The 14,405-nt window shown below is 42.7% G+C and overlaps 1 long non-coding RNA gene across 4 annotated transcripts in view; it reads left to right on the top strand.

The window, feature by feature from the left end:
- The window catches only part of LOC125412305 (uncharacterized), a 39,001-nt gene that overhangs the window by 4,647 nt on the left and 19,949 nt on the right, over positions 1-14,405 (top strand). Inside the window, exons 1-3 of one of the 4 annotated variants that reach the window (XR_015737579.1) lie at positions 726-887; positions 2,836-2,939; positions 5,319-5,397. The exons of 1 other annotated variant lie outside the window; for it this stretch is intronic. This is a non-coding gene — a long non-coding RNA (uncharacterized LOC125412305). Of the gene's footprint in view, positions 1-725; positions 888-2,835; positions 2,940-3,655; positions 3,868-5,318; positions 5,398-14,405 lie in introns of those variants that run through there. 2 more of the 4 variants (XR_007235555.3, XR_015737580.1) reach the window with 2 other exon arrangements.

Genomic DNA, 14,405 nt, shown 5'->3' with positions numbered 1-14,405 from the left:
TTTGGAAGTCACATACCATCGCTCTGAACTAAACAAAACAGATCTTGAGTCTGTCCAGAACCCTGGGCCACTCACTTCACGTTCCTCAGTTAGAAAATTGTGGTTGTTTTGTGTCTTTTTGTGTTTAGCGGTTTTTTTTTCCCACCAGAGGTGGGGCGTTTTGTTTGTTTTAAAGCAATCTCGGCGTAGTCTGATTTTTTAATTTAATGTTTTCGGCACTGCCACACACTTCCTAGCCCAAGAAGAAAAGCAGATCGAGGTGAAGTCTGAAACAAGCTGCCCTCAGCGTAGAAACCTAGCTCACGTTGCTCGCCCCGGTGGAAGACTTTTCACTAACTCCCACTCCGCGTGGAGAGTGTGAGCGTGGGGGGGGGGACATAGTTAGTTTGTGCGTGAGTGTGTGTGTGTGTGTGTGTGTGTGTGTATTAGTGTGTGTGTGTGCGCGCGCGTGCGTGCGTGCGTACGTGCGTGCTCCAGGGCGCACGGTCTCGCGCGGGCCTCGCCGCTCTGGGATTGGCCTGGCCGCACCGCCCGGGCCTCCCGCCCCGCAGGCCCGCCCCGCCCCGCCCCGCCCCGCCCCGCCCCGCCCCGCCGGCCGGGGCGCGGGAAGCCGCTCTTCGCTTCCGCCTGGCGGCGGGAAGGCGCGGAGAGGAGGAGTCGCGGGTGGGCGGGCCCTTGCCGTGGGGGGCGTGGCGCCGCTGGGTGGCGGGGCAGTGGGTGCAGCTCTGCCCGGGGCTACTGGCTGCGGTTCCTTGCGGGATCCACTCCACGTGGCCGGCGCTGCGACCCGTGCCTCGCTGGCTTCGGTGCAGACTGAGTCCGAGAGGCCCCTTTCTCTGCGGTCTTAGCTTTCAAGCGCTCGGAGTTGGGTGCGCGTCGCTTAGAAGGTGCGAGAAATTGGCAGAGATGGGCCATAGTAAGTGGGGGAGAAAGCAGAGAAGTCCAAAGACTCCTAGTCTCCAAAGGGGATTGGTTAGTGCGTTAGCGCTCACAAATAAACCTGTTTTAATGAGTAGTATTGAAAGTTAAATACAGGGGGCGAGGGGATGCCTGTATTTAAAGTAATCCAATCATTTTCATCTTAAGTACACTTTTGTACTTTCGTGGTCAACACTTAAGGATCAAGCAAAGTCGTTATAAAATTGTGCTTGAAAATGTAAGGTTTTAAAGATAAAAATATAACATTAGCCATACTGCACTTAGTTACTAACCCACATGTGTTTGGAGATTTTATTACAGGGATCCTAATTATATAATTGCTCAACAGGCAACAATAGCTTCAAATAGCCTCTAAAAACCCTGTTCAATTATATGATTACCAGGGAGACCAAAATCACCCCCAATAAATTGTTCTTATCTCGAACATGTCGGTATTTCAATCCCAATTATGTTTACCCTCAAAGTTCTGACGACCTTAAACAATACTGTTAAGGTTAGCAGTCCCTACAATGTACACTGTAAATTAAGAAGATATTTGGCCTGATTACAAAAACGACCTCTTCCAATATACACAGAAGCATATATGAATGGTGTTTGGCTGTTCATGCATAATATGCATACGGGTTTTCGGTGCTTAAGATTATTAATCCAAAATAAAAGATGAGTTACCCAATTAAATTTTAGAAAATGCACCATTTTTAGAAAGGGCTGTTAGCTGAAAGTTTAACAGTTCCCAATGCCCCCTCCCCAAACACCAGCATGGCGATGTGTATGTCTATATAGCTACACAGATTTTAGGAAGGGGATGAACCACACACATGCATCATCACCAACACACTTTGCTCTCACTTCTGAGGGAAATGTTTCCCTTCAAGGTCTGCCTTGCTCCGTGTTAGCCAGTGTGGCCATAATTCACTGAACACAGACAGCCAATGCAAGTGAGTTACAAACAAATGGCTTTGCATCCTAGGATTTACTGATGGTAGTTCTGTGGTCAAATGTATCTGTGAAGCATTCCAGACCTAACATATGATGTGGAAAATCCCATGAGCTAAATGAAAAAGTGTATAGAGCAGGGGAGCCTGACACAGGCGGGGTTACCAGCGCTCAGCCACGCGTGTCACAGGAGGTACCTCCTGTCACCGTTGGAAACCCACAGTGCACTCCCAACCTTCTCAACATCTAGCTCATGCAAAGAAGAAATGACATTGTAGAAAGAATCCAGTTTGGTTTCGGAAATGTCTTAAGCAAAAAGAGAAAGGAAAAAATGATGGGGAAGAAAGAATGTTCCCACTCTTATTGTGACATGGAAAGATACAGAACTCTTGTCATCTGTCAGGAGATTTCTTCTTAAGCGTATTCTCTAGTGATAAAATGTACCCATGCATGTCACCTTTAGGCTTTCGTAGATTATCCTTTTCTGTCGGCATGTCATTCCTTCCTTTCAACATGTGACGGCTATAAGAATACTTGGTCCCGTGCCGATCACTCTTCTGCCTGTCAAATATGCGCACAGCATCATTAGATGATGCTCCACATTTGCAAAATAAGGAGATACATTTTCAAGTGTGTCTACAGAAATCTCTTACAGATTTGTGTTCACCTCAATGTAGTGTCAGTCCTTCAATCGGCAAGTGATTATCATCTTTTGATGTACATTGCTGATTTTCTGGGCTTTATATTTGGAAACATGAATAAATATACAAGTGTGAATTAGGAATGTTTTACTGTAGGTGTTTCTTTTTAAATGATGTTGGTGCAAAACCTTTCCAAGAATATAATTAAGATTTAATACCTTCTTATATTCAGAATTTTTTAAAGAAATTATAACTAATTACTAATTTTAAAAATAATCACTGTCTAATGGCCAATGTTGTTTGATCATTTTGGACCTAGGTACCATCTCCCTAAAACTGCAAACAGTTCATTCCATAGTACTTGGAGCTTCTAGCAAGTTCTCACTTTTGATTTTTCCGGTTCTTCTGAAAGCCAATTAACTGGTAATGCAGTTTCTGTATGTTTTCTTCAAACTAAGAAGTTTTAATATGCTAGCAACATCTGTGTGTTTATCTCTGAGAATAATTGCTAATTATTTCCCAAAGTCATGTATTATTACAATGCTTTATGTCATAATTGAAGTAATTCCTCTGCCCCTTCTAAACCAGTAATTTTCAGTCATTGCTTCTAAGGTGTTTGTCTTCTCTATTTCCCAAAAATATAGGAAGCACATTCTTATTACTTTATATTAGTGAAGGGAATATACTAATTTATTAGATTACATTTAGTTTTTTGTTTCACCAGGAACTATTTGAGTTTAATGCATATAATAAAGTTAGTGGAATATTTAATACTCAGTGGAAAATCAAACAAACATAATCTTACAAATAACTGGATAGTTATTTGGAATTTATATGAAATCTTAGGAATACACACTGTATTCTTATTGCTGTCCAGCTTTAGTTTTAATTATTTCTTTCTTATTTAAAAGTATTTAGAGAGACTGAAACCTAGCCATTCACAAAGTGCCAGATTTGAACATGTTGTCTAAGTTAAAAGACAGGAGTTGTCTGTCCAGGTCTTATCAAGAAGAGAATGCATATCTCATGTCATAGCCTGTGAGAGGAAAAGCCAAACATAAGTCTCAGCTTCTGGTAACGTTTTATTTTTCATTGTTTCTAGCAACCTTTAACCATGACCCGTTATGCCTCTTCTGTAGACAGTGGTTGTAAAAGCAGTGTCTTTCGCACAAGAAGTTGTTACTCATCATTCAGAACTGGATCTGCAGAGAACTTCAAGAGATGACTATAGAGGCCCTTTCAGTGAAGTTGGAACTCTACACTTTCCAGAACACACGGAGTCATTTTGTAGCCACAGAGAGTGTGGGTACAAAAATAAATATCGACATGCAGTGTTCTTTCTTCCACTGGCTGCATGCTGCACCTGTGCATACATAGATCTGATGACATCTGCTCACACAACGAATCCCAAGTGGTTTGTGGTGTCATCGAACACCTGAGATGGTGCTGTGGCTCACAGCCCTTACTTACCAACCCCAGGCCATGGCCTCGTTAAATTTCACAGGCTAAACAGAGACCAAGTAGGACTCATTCGGCACCCTTCAAGAGCAGGTTAAGGTGGTTTTTAAAAAAAAAAAAAAGCCTACAAATTATGACTCAATATGTGAAAAATCTGCTTTCAGATTCAACAGTGGTAAATCAGCGTCTTCTGGCTTCAAAAAAAAAATGTACGCCAATTGTTAAGAATTCTCTATTTAAAGTATCAATCATTTCTTAGCCTACTTATGTTTTTAAGATTTCCTTCAAAAAACCGAAGCATGTGCAATTAAATCTTCATATCTTTCTTACACTTTCATATAGCTAGAATTTTAACTATCAAAATGTCTGTAAAAATAGGGAATAGATTTGAATTGGTTTTACTGAAATGATAATCAAATTGAACAAAGGAAAAAAAACAAAAACTTTCTCAAAAAATTTTCAGAATATTTTATGCCATATGTAGGTATTTTGAGACGACTAAATTACTAAGGTATTTTGGGGCTCTTTTTCCATTTCCAAAAAATCAGAGTTGTATGGCAATCCAAATACTAGTAAGACAACAGGCTACAAGGAAACATTAGACATTCTCTTATCCATTAGCCTCAGCCTGCAAAAGGTCTGTCCTGTTTTGTTTTGTTTTGTTTGTTTTTTCACAGTGGACCACTTAAAGTAAAGTCAGCATCAAATTCCTTGAGTCCAAATACTGTAATCAGCTATCCCCAGTATCACAGATTCCGAGTATGATTTCTAGGGCATGTTGGTGTCATTTCAAACTGCCCATTGCTGAATAAGATCAATAATCACACTTTGTGTCTTTTATTCTGTAGCTTAGAAAGTATAAGTGCAGACTGGGAGTAGGCATAGAAGAATTCAGTCCTTCTGCAGGCATGACCCACACGCTAGTGTGGGCCCAGTCCTTGCTAACCGCCGCTGTAAGAGGAGGAACAGACTTTGGAGGGCCTCTGCATTTATGATACAAAGGGCACTGTGTGAATATTCTCTTCCAAATTTGTTTAGAAAAGAGTCAAGTTCACGTGGGGTCTTCTAAGAACCTCCACATAGACTCATGAAAAAATAACCCATGGTTTTCTGCTCACTTTACAGGCTGTTGGTGTGGGTTTGTAGAATGAAAACATTCTTAATAGAAACCAAAGACAGTTTTAATTAGGGACAATAAGTCAGCTGCTCTTCCCTCCCCCACCCTTTCCCTGGCCACTGAAACAAAACCAAATCCTCTTCTAAAATATTCGGAAGCCAAACCAATAACATTAAGAAGTTTTTCTGATACCACTAGACTACATGTTGGGGAATTTTTTTTTTCAGACAAAAGGATAAAGAAAGAACAGAGAGAGGAGCAGTGTGAAGTGGGAAACTTAACTTCAGCACTCAGCCTAACCAAATGGTGAGTGCTTCTCCCAACTAAGGGTTCAGTGATGATCCCCAAGATTAGGGAGAAATACAGGCTTCAAAAACACCTAGTTACTCCTTGTCTATTTCTCTTTCAGTCTGTCTAGTCCCACCCTGCATTGCCCTTCATATTTCATTTACCATTGTGTTAAAAAATAGTATTAAAAAAAAAAGAAGAAAGACACTTTGTACAAGCAATCAACAATATGAAAACGGCATCTAATTATAATCCTGTAACACAAAAACTTTCATTTGGGCGTATTTCCAACAGATACTCTTATGTAGAGTATTTATATATTTACAAACCTAAGGTGGACAGAATTTTATAACTTTTACATTCAGCCTTCTGTTTGCATTGTTGAGAATCATGTATGCTTACAAAAGAACAGAAGCTAGAATGTAATTTTGAGACATCTAGATAAGAGCGAGAAACAACACTGGCAACCCCCGGGGGTTGTCATTGTTAGACTCTAATTGTTAAAGTTTAAAATAAAGCCTGGAGATTTTACATAAAAATATAAACATACTGATGCCCTTGAAAGGGGACTGGTGAACATTGGTCTGTCTAGGCCAGTACTGGCCAGACCAAGAGGCTGCAGCAGAGTGTCCACTGGCTCTGTGATGGGTCTTGATCTCCTTAGTCCCCATGGCTCCTGGTTCAATTCCAGTGTCCCACTCTAGATTACAACCTGAGAGCTACCTGACTGACTTACGATTCCTAAGCTGGTTAGTAACAGTGCCAGCATCACAGACGAGAGCTCCTGACCCTGAACAACTGTTGTTAGTACGTAATGCAGAGAATGTGGGCACATAGGCCCCAAGTACCAATGTAAACAACCTCACCAGAATGACCATGGCTACAAGCTCCTTCACAGACAAAATGTCTGAGGATGTCATCACCTCCCCAGCCCCTGGTCATAATTAATGATACATGTTCATGAGCATATGACCCCATGAACCGTGAGCTTGCCCACAGTGGAGCCTTTCCTTTCTCTTATTAAAAACTGAAGATCAGAAGGTGAATGAGGCTAGTCACTTAAGGGGGATGGCACTACATCTTCTCTAAGTGGTACAGGAAACACCTAATGGAAAAATTAAATACTTTGTAACAATCCTGTCATGGAGATGTCTTATAGATAATCCCTATCTCAGAAAATATAAAAAGGCTGTCCCTCTAAAGATGGATGTTCTGAGCTCTAAACTAGGACATATGGTACAACCAAGAACTTTTTTTAAATGGACTTAAGATTTGAAGAATTTTACACAGAGTTGTTTGTTTGATTGTTTGTTTGTTTTAATCAGCCAGCAATAGTTTAGTAAGTGGATAAAAATCGGCTTTGGTGACAATCACTGCCACCATGTAGCTACCATTAAAACACCCCCTCCAGTCCACATTTCCTTGTGGAGTTATTCTTCAGAAGGGGGACCCACTTTCCGGGTATTGTTCCCCAGTGTCCTCCAGTGGATCTAAGGATACACAGCCTACTTCAGGAGCCAACTATAAATAATTGAGAAGCTCATACATTATGGATGCCCTGGGGCTAAGCTATGGTTCCCTTCTTGAAGGGTTCAGGGCCGTTCCATGTCCCACCAAGCTTCAGCCTTCTTGGCAGAATGGTCACAATGGCCTTTGCTGTTGCAGTCTGGACACTATACCAGAATCCAGAGATCAGACCCTCTGCACTGTTTCCCTAAGGTCTGAGCAGACAGGCTTACTGGGGAGCATTTTAGGTAACATCTACAAACTGCCCTTAGCCTGCAGTGTGGTCCATTTAGGCTAACAGAGACACCTTCATTAAGCTAGGTCTCCCTAGGGCAATGGTTTCCCCAATCTTGGGTTGAAAGAAATGTTGTGGCAGGTGATAGCCATTATCATTTTCTCAGGTGTAGCCCCACCTCTGTTCAGGGCTGGGTGTGTTCCATCCATTATCTCAGTTCTGTCAGGAGTGAGGAGCCTGAGGCTTGGGTAAGTTAGCTAGCCCACTGAAGGTCACATCTATCAGCCAGGTCTAATGAAATAACAACCCCCACGCCGGGACAGCCTGCAAGATGATTACCACTGGAGGGCCAGTAGCCCAGATCAGAGGTGCCTTCGGAAGCTGTGCACTGCCTTGAAGAGAATTTATCAGTCTTCTTTTGAAATTATCTTTAGGACCCCAGGCACATTCTTTAAAACATTATCAATGGGTTAGATCTTCCTTGAGTGTGGATTTGAGTTTTGGATATAGACATGATTCATTCACTACCCTGTGGTGTTTAAGGAACCTATCCAGCTGGGTAAACCAGTTTGACTCTAAAACAAACATGATACAACGTAACAAGATTATTATTCCAGTCCACAGTGTGCTCTGAAGGGAGAGACTACGGCTTTCAAATTAGACTCAGCATCCTGGCAGTTAGAGGTTCAGATCCTGACTTAGCCACCAAAGGTCTGTGACTCTGGGCATGGTATGTCATAGTTCTTAGCCGTGTTATCGGATCCTCAAACAGAACATAACAAAAGAACGTTTTGCTTAGTGTGGCAGTTTGGGAATTAAGTCTTTTCATTTGTCAAAATTCTTAAGATATTTTCAGAAGAAAAATTTATATTTTGCTGTTGCAGTAAATATTCCCTGAATCCATTTGCCCTCACCCTTCCACTGTGGGAGAGATGATAAGCAAGAATTGTTAAGACCAATGGCAATGACCATACTGTAGACTGCAAGATGGGAGCCTGGGGGCTCACTGGGTCCAGCAAAGAGCATCCATCAGCAGTGATAGTAAGAGGGGTCTCAATAGTGCCAGTGCACACAGGCGTGGGTTCAAAGGGAACTGTGTTGTAGTCAGAAGTAGTCCCCGCAGGCAGACTTTGCTTCACATCGCTCCGAGGCCATCTTTGGGAAGGTAAGAAATTTAACAGCGTCGTGAGTGAGTACTCTTTGTAAAACCCGTGTCAGCTTTGTGCGCGGGGACAAAATCGCGTACTGCGAGCAAGAACAGTATCCAAACTCTGAGGTTAGTAGTGACACAAAATGGTGGGGCCACACGCAAGAGCTGTGGCTGTACTGCCGCAGTGCTGGTGATCAACGGCAGAGGGGGTTCCTCCGAGAACAAAGGACCACCTCCTGCATCTGGGAGGCATTCTGTGGACAGAATCAGACAAGCAGAAAACCTGGCGCTCTTGCCTAGGGTGAAGAGCTCTGGGGCTGTGGGGTGGGGGAATAAAGATGTAGTCAACAGAGATACAGAGTACCTGTGCCCTTGTTCCCTTGTTCTGGGAGCAGTGACCTCCCAGGTTGTTTAGTTGGGTCAGGGACATGAACTTAGAGTTCTAGAAACCTGGCAGAAAGGCATTTAGAGAAAGAAGGGAAATGGGGCTGGCTATGAAGCCAGTCACAAGACTGAGTGAGTGGGTCTAAGGTCACAATGAGGAAAGGGGAGAAGCAGGCTGGAGGGAGGGTTTGAGCAGTGATTCAGAAGTGCCTACCTCTCCAGCCCACACTGCCCTCTCTCTCTCTCTCTCTCTCTCTCTCTCTCTCTCTCTCTCTCTCTCTCTCTCTCTCTCTCTCTCAGACAGTCCATGTCCCCTCTCACCTTGAGACTCACTAAACACCCTATGCATTTAATCCTCCTGGAAACCCAGTTCACAGGCCCAGTGTTGCCTCCACTGCGCATGAGAGAACTGGGATAGTCCTCAGCCCACAGCCTGTGTTGGTGGCAAGAGTTGAACCTAGGCGGTATAGTCCTAGATTCTTGGCTCTTATTTCAATGCAAACTTTGCTCACCACCACACAGCCTGCCCCATCTGCCCACCCACCACCCCTCAGAGCAGCGTCGTCAGGCTTTGAAATCTCACCTTCCCTTAGTACCAGCCTGGGAAGTAGAGTTGTGAACTGCCTTGGTATGACTTGACCAAACCAATGGCTAGCGTGCGCATGTGCGCATGCACACACACACACATGTGCACACACAGGCTAAGCCAAGGCCTTCTCAGACCCCTAAGGAGTAAGACATGGGTGACTGCCCTTCTCTCCCATTTTGTTCTTCAAGATCAAGATATCAGGGCTGGGATCCATTACTTGCCTTGTAAGCATGAGGACCAGGCTTGATCCCCAGACTGGCATTCACATTTTAAAAGCTGAGTACTGTGGCTGATTCTTGTCATTCAAGTTCTGGGGAGGTGGAGTTCAGCCTCTCTAGCCAGCTTGGTGAGTTTCAGGACAATAAGAGATAATCCCCCACTCAAAAGACAGGAGGCAGATAAATGGGTGCTGAGGAATGACATCCAGGGTTGCTCTCTGGGACCCATACATGCACATATGCACACGTGAGCATGTGCACTCAACACACACACATGTGCACACACGCACATACGTGGGGGAGGGGACACTATGCCTATAGCAGGGCTGCAATGCCATCTATTCAGGAGGCTGAGACCGAGAATTGCAAACTCAAGGCCTGCCTATATTCCATAGGTCCTATTTCAAAATAAAGGTTTAAGGTGATCTGAGAATATAATTCAGGCTGGAGTACTTGCCTAGCATGTACACAGCCCTGGGTTCAATTGCCAGCATCATAATAAACAAATGAATGAACCAAATATGTAGGCGGATAAACACTAAATTGCCATGCGAGACAACATTACATAGCAAGGAAGAGCCCTCTTCTGTGCTAACACACGCAGTGTGGATTGTGAGAGTGTGTGTTAGCGTGCAGTGTGTCTTGTGAGAGTGTTGCTCAAAGGATTATGCTGTTACCACTGCTCATGCTAAGAAGGAGAACACTCAGTGACTCACTTCTGTGATCCTGGCCCTGAGGAGGCTGGATTAGGAGCACTGAGTTAGAAGCCAGCCTGGGCTGTATAAGCAGACCCCTTCAGGAAGCAGAAAGATTACCAGCAATCCAGCAACCACTCCCTGCTCTCCGACAACGGCGACACTCAACTTTCTCCCCAAAGATAACTACTCTCCTCATTTCTAATAATGCAAACTTATATCGCCTGCCTTCAAACTTACGTATAAGGGGAAGCATGCAATGGCTCCCTTTTATGTCTGAATTATTGCATTCAGTATTTTCTGCGAGGCTCCCTCCTGCTGTTGCTGATAACAGATCCCCCTCACCAATGCTGTATGTGAAATTCTATTGTGTGTGTATACACAATTTGTTCTACACTTGACAGCCCCTGGATCACTTCCAATTTGGAGAAATATCAATAACAATGCTGTGAACCTTGTCCCGCATGTCTTCTGGTGTGTGAGCATGTGTTCTCTTAGGGCACAAACCTGTGTACAGAATTTCTGGAGCTGGCCTGGAAGCTTTCCTAGACAATGCTGAAGAGATTTGCAAACGGCATGGGCTCTCCTTCCCTCCCAGCAGCAGCCTCTGAGTTCCACTTGTTTCACATCCTCACCAAGACCTTTCTTTAAACCAACGGCCAAGCAAGATGGCAGTGTGTTGTGAATTCTCGTTTTTCCAATGGCTCAAAGAGGTCAAGGTCATATTTTTTTTTTCTGTTTCTTAGCTCTTGGAATTTCTCTTTATCAATATCGACTCAAATATTTTGCCCTGCCTAGTTGGTTCTTCTGTCCTTTTCTTACGGACTTGCAGCTGTTCTTTGTATATTATAGATAAGAGTCCTTTGTTAGTTGAATCTCCTATCGGTTTGTCTCTCTTCCCTCTTGGAGATATGGAATTTCAGTTTTTGAAGGCCACCTTTTGTGATTTCTTAGAAAAAGTGCATTGAAATGGGTAAGGGTCGCACCCTAAGCTACATGTTTTTAAATGGTCCAGTTGGCAAGTTTTCACCCAAGCATACACTGCACCTCTTTGCCATTCCACCCTCTGAGCGTCTGTCCTGGCACTGCCCATTTTTTTTAAAAATCAAAATAGTTGTTTTTAGGCAAACGAATCACATGGCATATACTCCTGAGCTTCTTGTTTACTTGTTGTTTGCTCTTCTTGTTCTTGTGCCTTTTATAGAACGCAGTGGTTTTGATACTCATTGGCATCATTGTGTGCATCAGTAATTCTCTTTGTTCTGTGGATTTGCACTGTGCAATAAAAAGTATTCTCTGGTGAATGGTCACCAGATTGTGTCCCCTTTTTGAATATCATAAAAAGGCAATTCAGGTCTCCATGTGGACACATGCTCTCTTGGGAATAACTGGGCACAGGGCTGGTCTCTTTTTGCCTGAAATGACATGGTGTTTTTTAATAGTTAGTGACTGTGCTGTTTGTCACAATTTCACTGACAGTGGGTGTGAGTTTCTCTACCTGCTCACCAACACTTACTCTGCTGGAACCCCCCCCACACACACACACACATAATCCTGGCCCCCTCTTTTTTGGATAGCTTTTCCAGTAAGTAAGCAATGTGTCCTATTATCCGCTAGCATTTATCTCCCTAAAGGCTAACAGAGTGGGCAGGGGCCTGCACATATCGGTGTTTCTATAGCATCCCAGATGAGGCATCTGTCTGGGATTTTTTTGTGTTCTTATTGTTGAGTTTCCGAGTTTTCTATATTGTGCCTGCAAAGCCTTTCCCACATGACTGATTTGCAATATTTTCTGAGTCTATGATTTTTGTTTTCAGTCTTTTAAGATTGCCTTTTGTAGAGCAGATTTCTAAAAATTTTGATGAAGTCAAAATTATGGATTGTGCTTTTGGTTTCTATCTAAGGCAATTTGCCTAATGGAACAACACAAAGCATTTTTTCCCATAAATTTTCTCTTAGGATTTTTATAATTTGATCTTTTACATTGAAATCTAGATTCCATTTTGAGTGAAAGTTTGCATTTAATGCAAAATATGAATTGAAATTTATATTTTTTCATATGGCTACCCAGTTTTTTCAGCACCATTCACTGAAAAGATTTTTCTCCATTCACAATTTTTATATATTTTATAATCAGTTGCCAGTATACACATGAGCTTGTTGGGTTTTTTTTTTCTGAACCATTGACCTTTTTGTTCACATTAGTACAAATCACAGTCTTGGTTATTAGATAGCAGTGACAGAACTCTCAAGAATTAGGTAATATTAGTTCTCCAAATTTACTATTTTAAAGTTTTTTTTATTTTTCTACATGTATTTCTCTGTCTCTGTCTCTCTGTGTGTGTGTCTCTCTCTCGTTTGTGTGTGTGTGCACGTGCGTGTGCACGCGTGTGCGGTGTGTGTGTGTGTGAGTGTGTGTGTGTGTGAAGACATGCAGGTGAAGATCAATGGACAACTTTTGGAAATGGTTCTCCCTGTCCACTTATGTGACTTCCAGGCACAGAACTCAGTCAGCCTAGTGGTTAGAGCTTTTAACCGCTGAGCCAATCTTGCCCTAAATTTCCTCTCTATAATTCTATCTTTCAGTGAACCCTTCTGATGGGTTTTGTTGTGGTTTGTTTTTCACAAATTTTCTCCAAGAAATCTGGAATCCACTTGGCCAGACACTCTCCAACTTGGATCCAGAAAGAGTACTTGGGTGTTGTAGTTCCTTTGGCCCTGAGGACTGCACAGACTTTGTTAGTCAATGCTTTTAAAATACCTGATGCCCAAAGGGAATGTGAATATGAACAGTATTAGTCAAATAGTCATCAACTATTGTTGTCAGCTGACAGCTGTGGAGAACCTGACCTTTTGGGGAATAGATGTTAGGCTGCACTTGGGGGTCAGCGAAACACAGGTGGCAAGGAAAGAGCTGCCTATACGTAACAACAATGCAAGTCACTAGCGTTGTACCTGGGATGTGGCAGGTATCACCATTCTCCATTAAACCAAGATGCTTCTAATTTCACTTCCAGGGCAAAGATCAACAAGTCTTTACTGTGGAGAGCCAGTACTTTAGCAGGGCCACCTTCACAGGCATGTGCAATGTCCTTGTGTAGACTCCTTTTTGGGTCTATGTGGCTCGGATGTAGAAAGTTTTGTTTCGATGGTCCCATGTTGCTTGCCTGAGTGGGCATGCTTGGACATTCTGTCTGGTGAATGTGTCTAAAGGTTTCATGTCGGTTGACACTTCTGTTCTCATTATACTCAAACTCTGAAGAGATTTTAGCTTTTGTTATTTTGAATTGTTTTGTTTTGTTTTTGGTATGTGTGGGTTTTTTTGGGGAGGGTTGTTTGCTTGTTTTTGTTTTTGATTTAAGTAAGAGTTAAATTAAGTTAAGTAAGTTGTTAAAGTATACAAAGTGTAAGCTTTGCAGGCCATGATTTCTGAGGCAAGTCCAGGGCTCTGCCAACAGTCTACAAAGGAAGCCGGGGACAGTGTGTCTATGTCTCAATGCAGCTTTCTTTCTGGACATGGAAAACTGAATTTTATATAGTGTGAGTATATCATGTAATATTATTAACCTTTTGTTTTTGTTTTGTTGCCAAACAGTTAACACTAAATAAAATTTAAAAAGCTTTTTAGCTCTCAAGCCAACTAGCCAGTAGGTTCTGTTAAGACTGTAGTTGAAAACTCTCTTTCCCTACCCAGAGACACCATAAGCCGCAGGTAACATGTGCAAGAAGTTTATAGCAGGATTGTTCATAAATGTTCCATAGGAGAAAAATCAAAATTCCCTCAATGGTACAATGGATAAATATGGTAGAGTTTACTTACACACAACATATGGTTGGAAGAAGCGAGCCATGGAAGAAAACAGGCAGCATGATTTTATTCATCTACAGTTCAGAAAGAGATAGAAATATTGAAGCTACACACACACACAAAAAAAAGGAAAGGCAGGAAGTGACCATAGGAGGATCCCTTGCTTGAGCAGGCCTCCACAAGAATGAGGTGACAGGGGACAGGGAGAGCTTTCTATCCTGGTCATTAATGACTTTGGAGCTTTCTCTGAGTGGAGTCTTTGAGTTATACATTTTATGTTCATGCTCAGAACTGCTCATCCCTTTATCATTTCCATTTCCAGTTTCTAACCCTGTGTCAGCATGTGAGCTTCCTTGGAGTAGGGAGACCCAGGGCAAGGTCTGTGTGTCTGATGTCCCAGGACTCTTCTGATGCGACTGTGGAGACCTTCGTCCTCCATCT

Source organism: Myodes glareolus, chromosome 3 (genome assembly GCF_982192425.1).
Source record: "Myodes glareolus chromosome 3, mMyoGla1.1, whole genome shotgun sequence".
In the NCBI taxonomy this organism is placed as follows: Eukaryota; Metazoa; Chordata; class Mammalia; order Rodentia; family Cricetidae; genus Myodes; species Myodes glareolus.
Note: the sequence above shows the minus strand (reverse complement) of the source record. Positions and strands in the feature narration are given on the sequence as shown.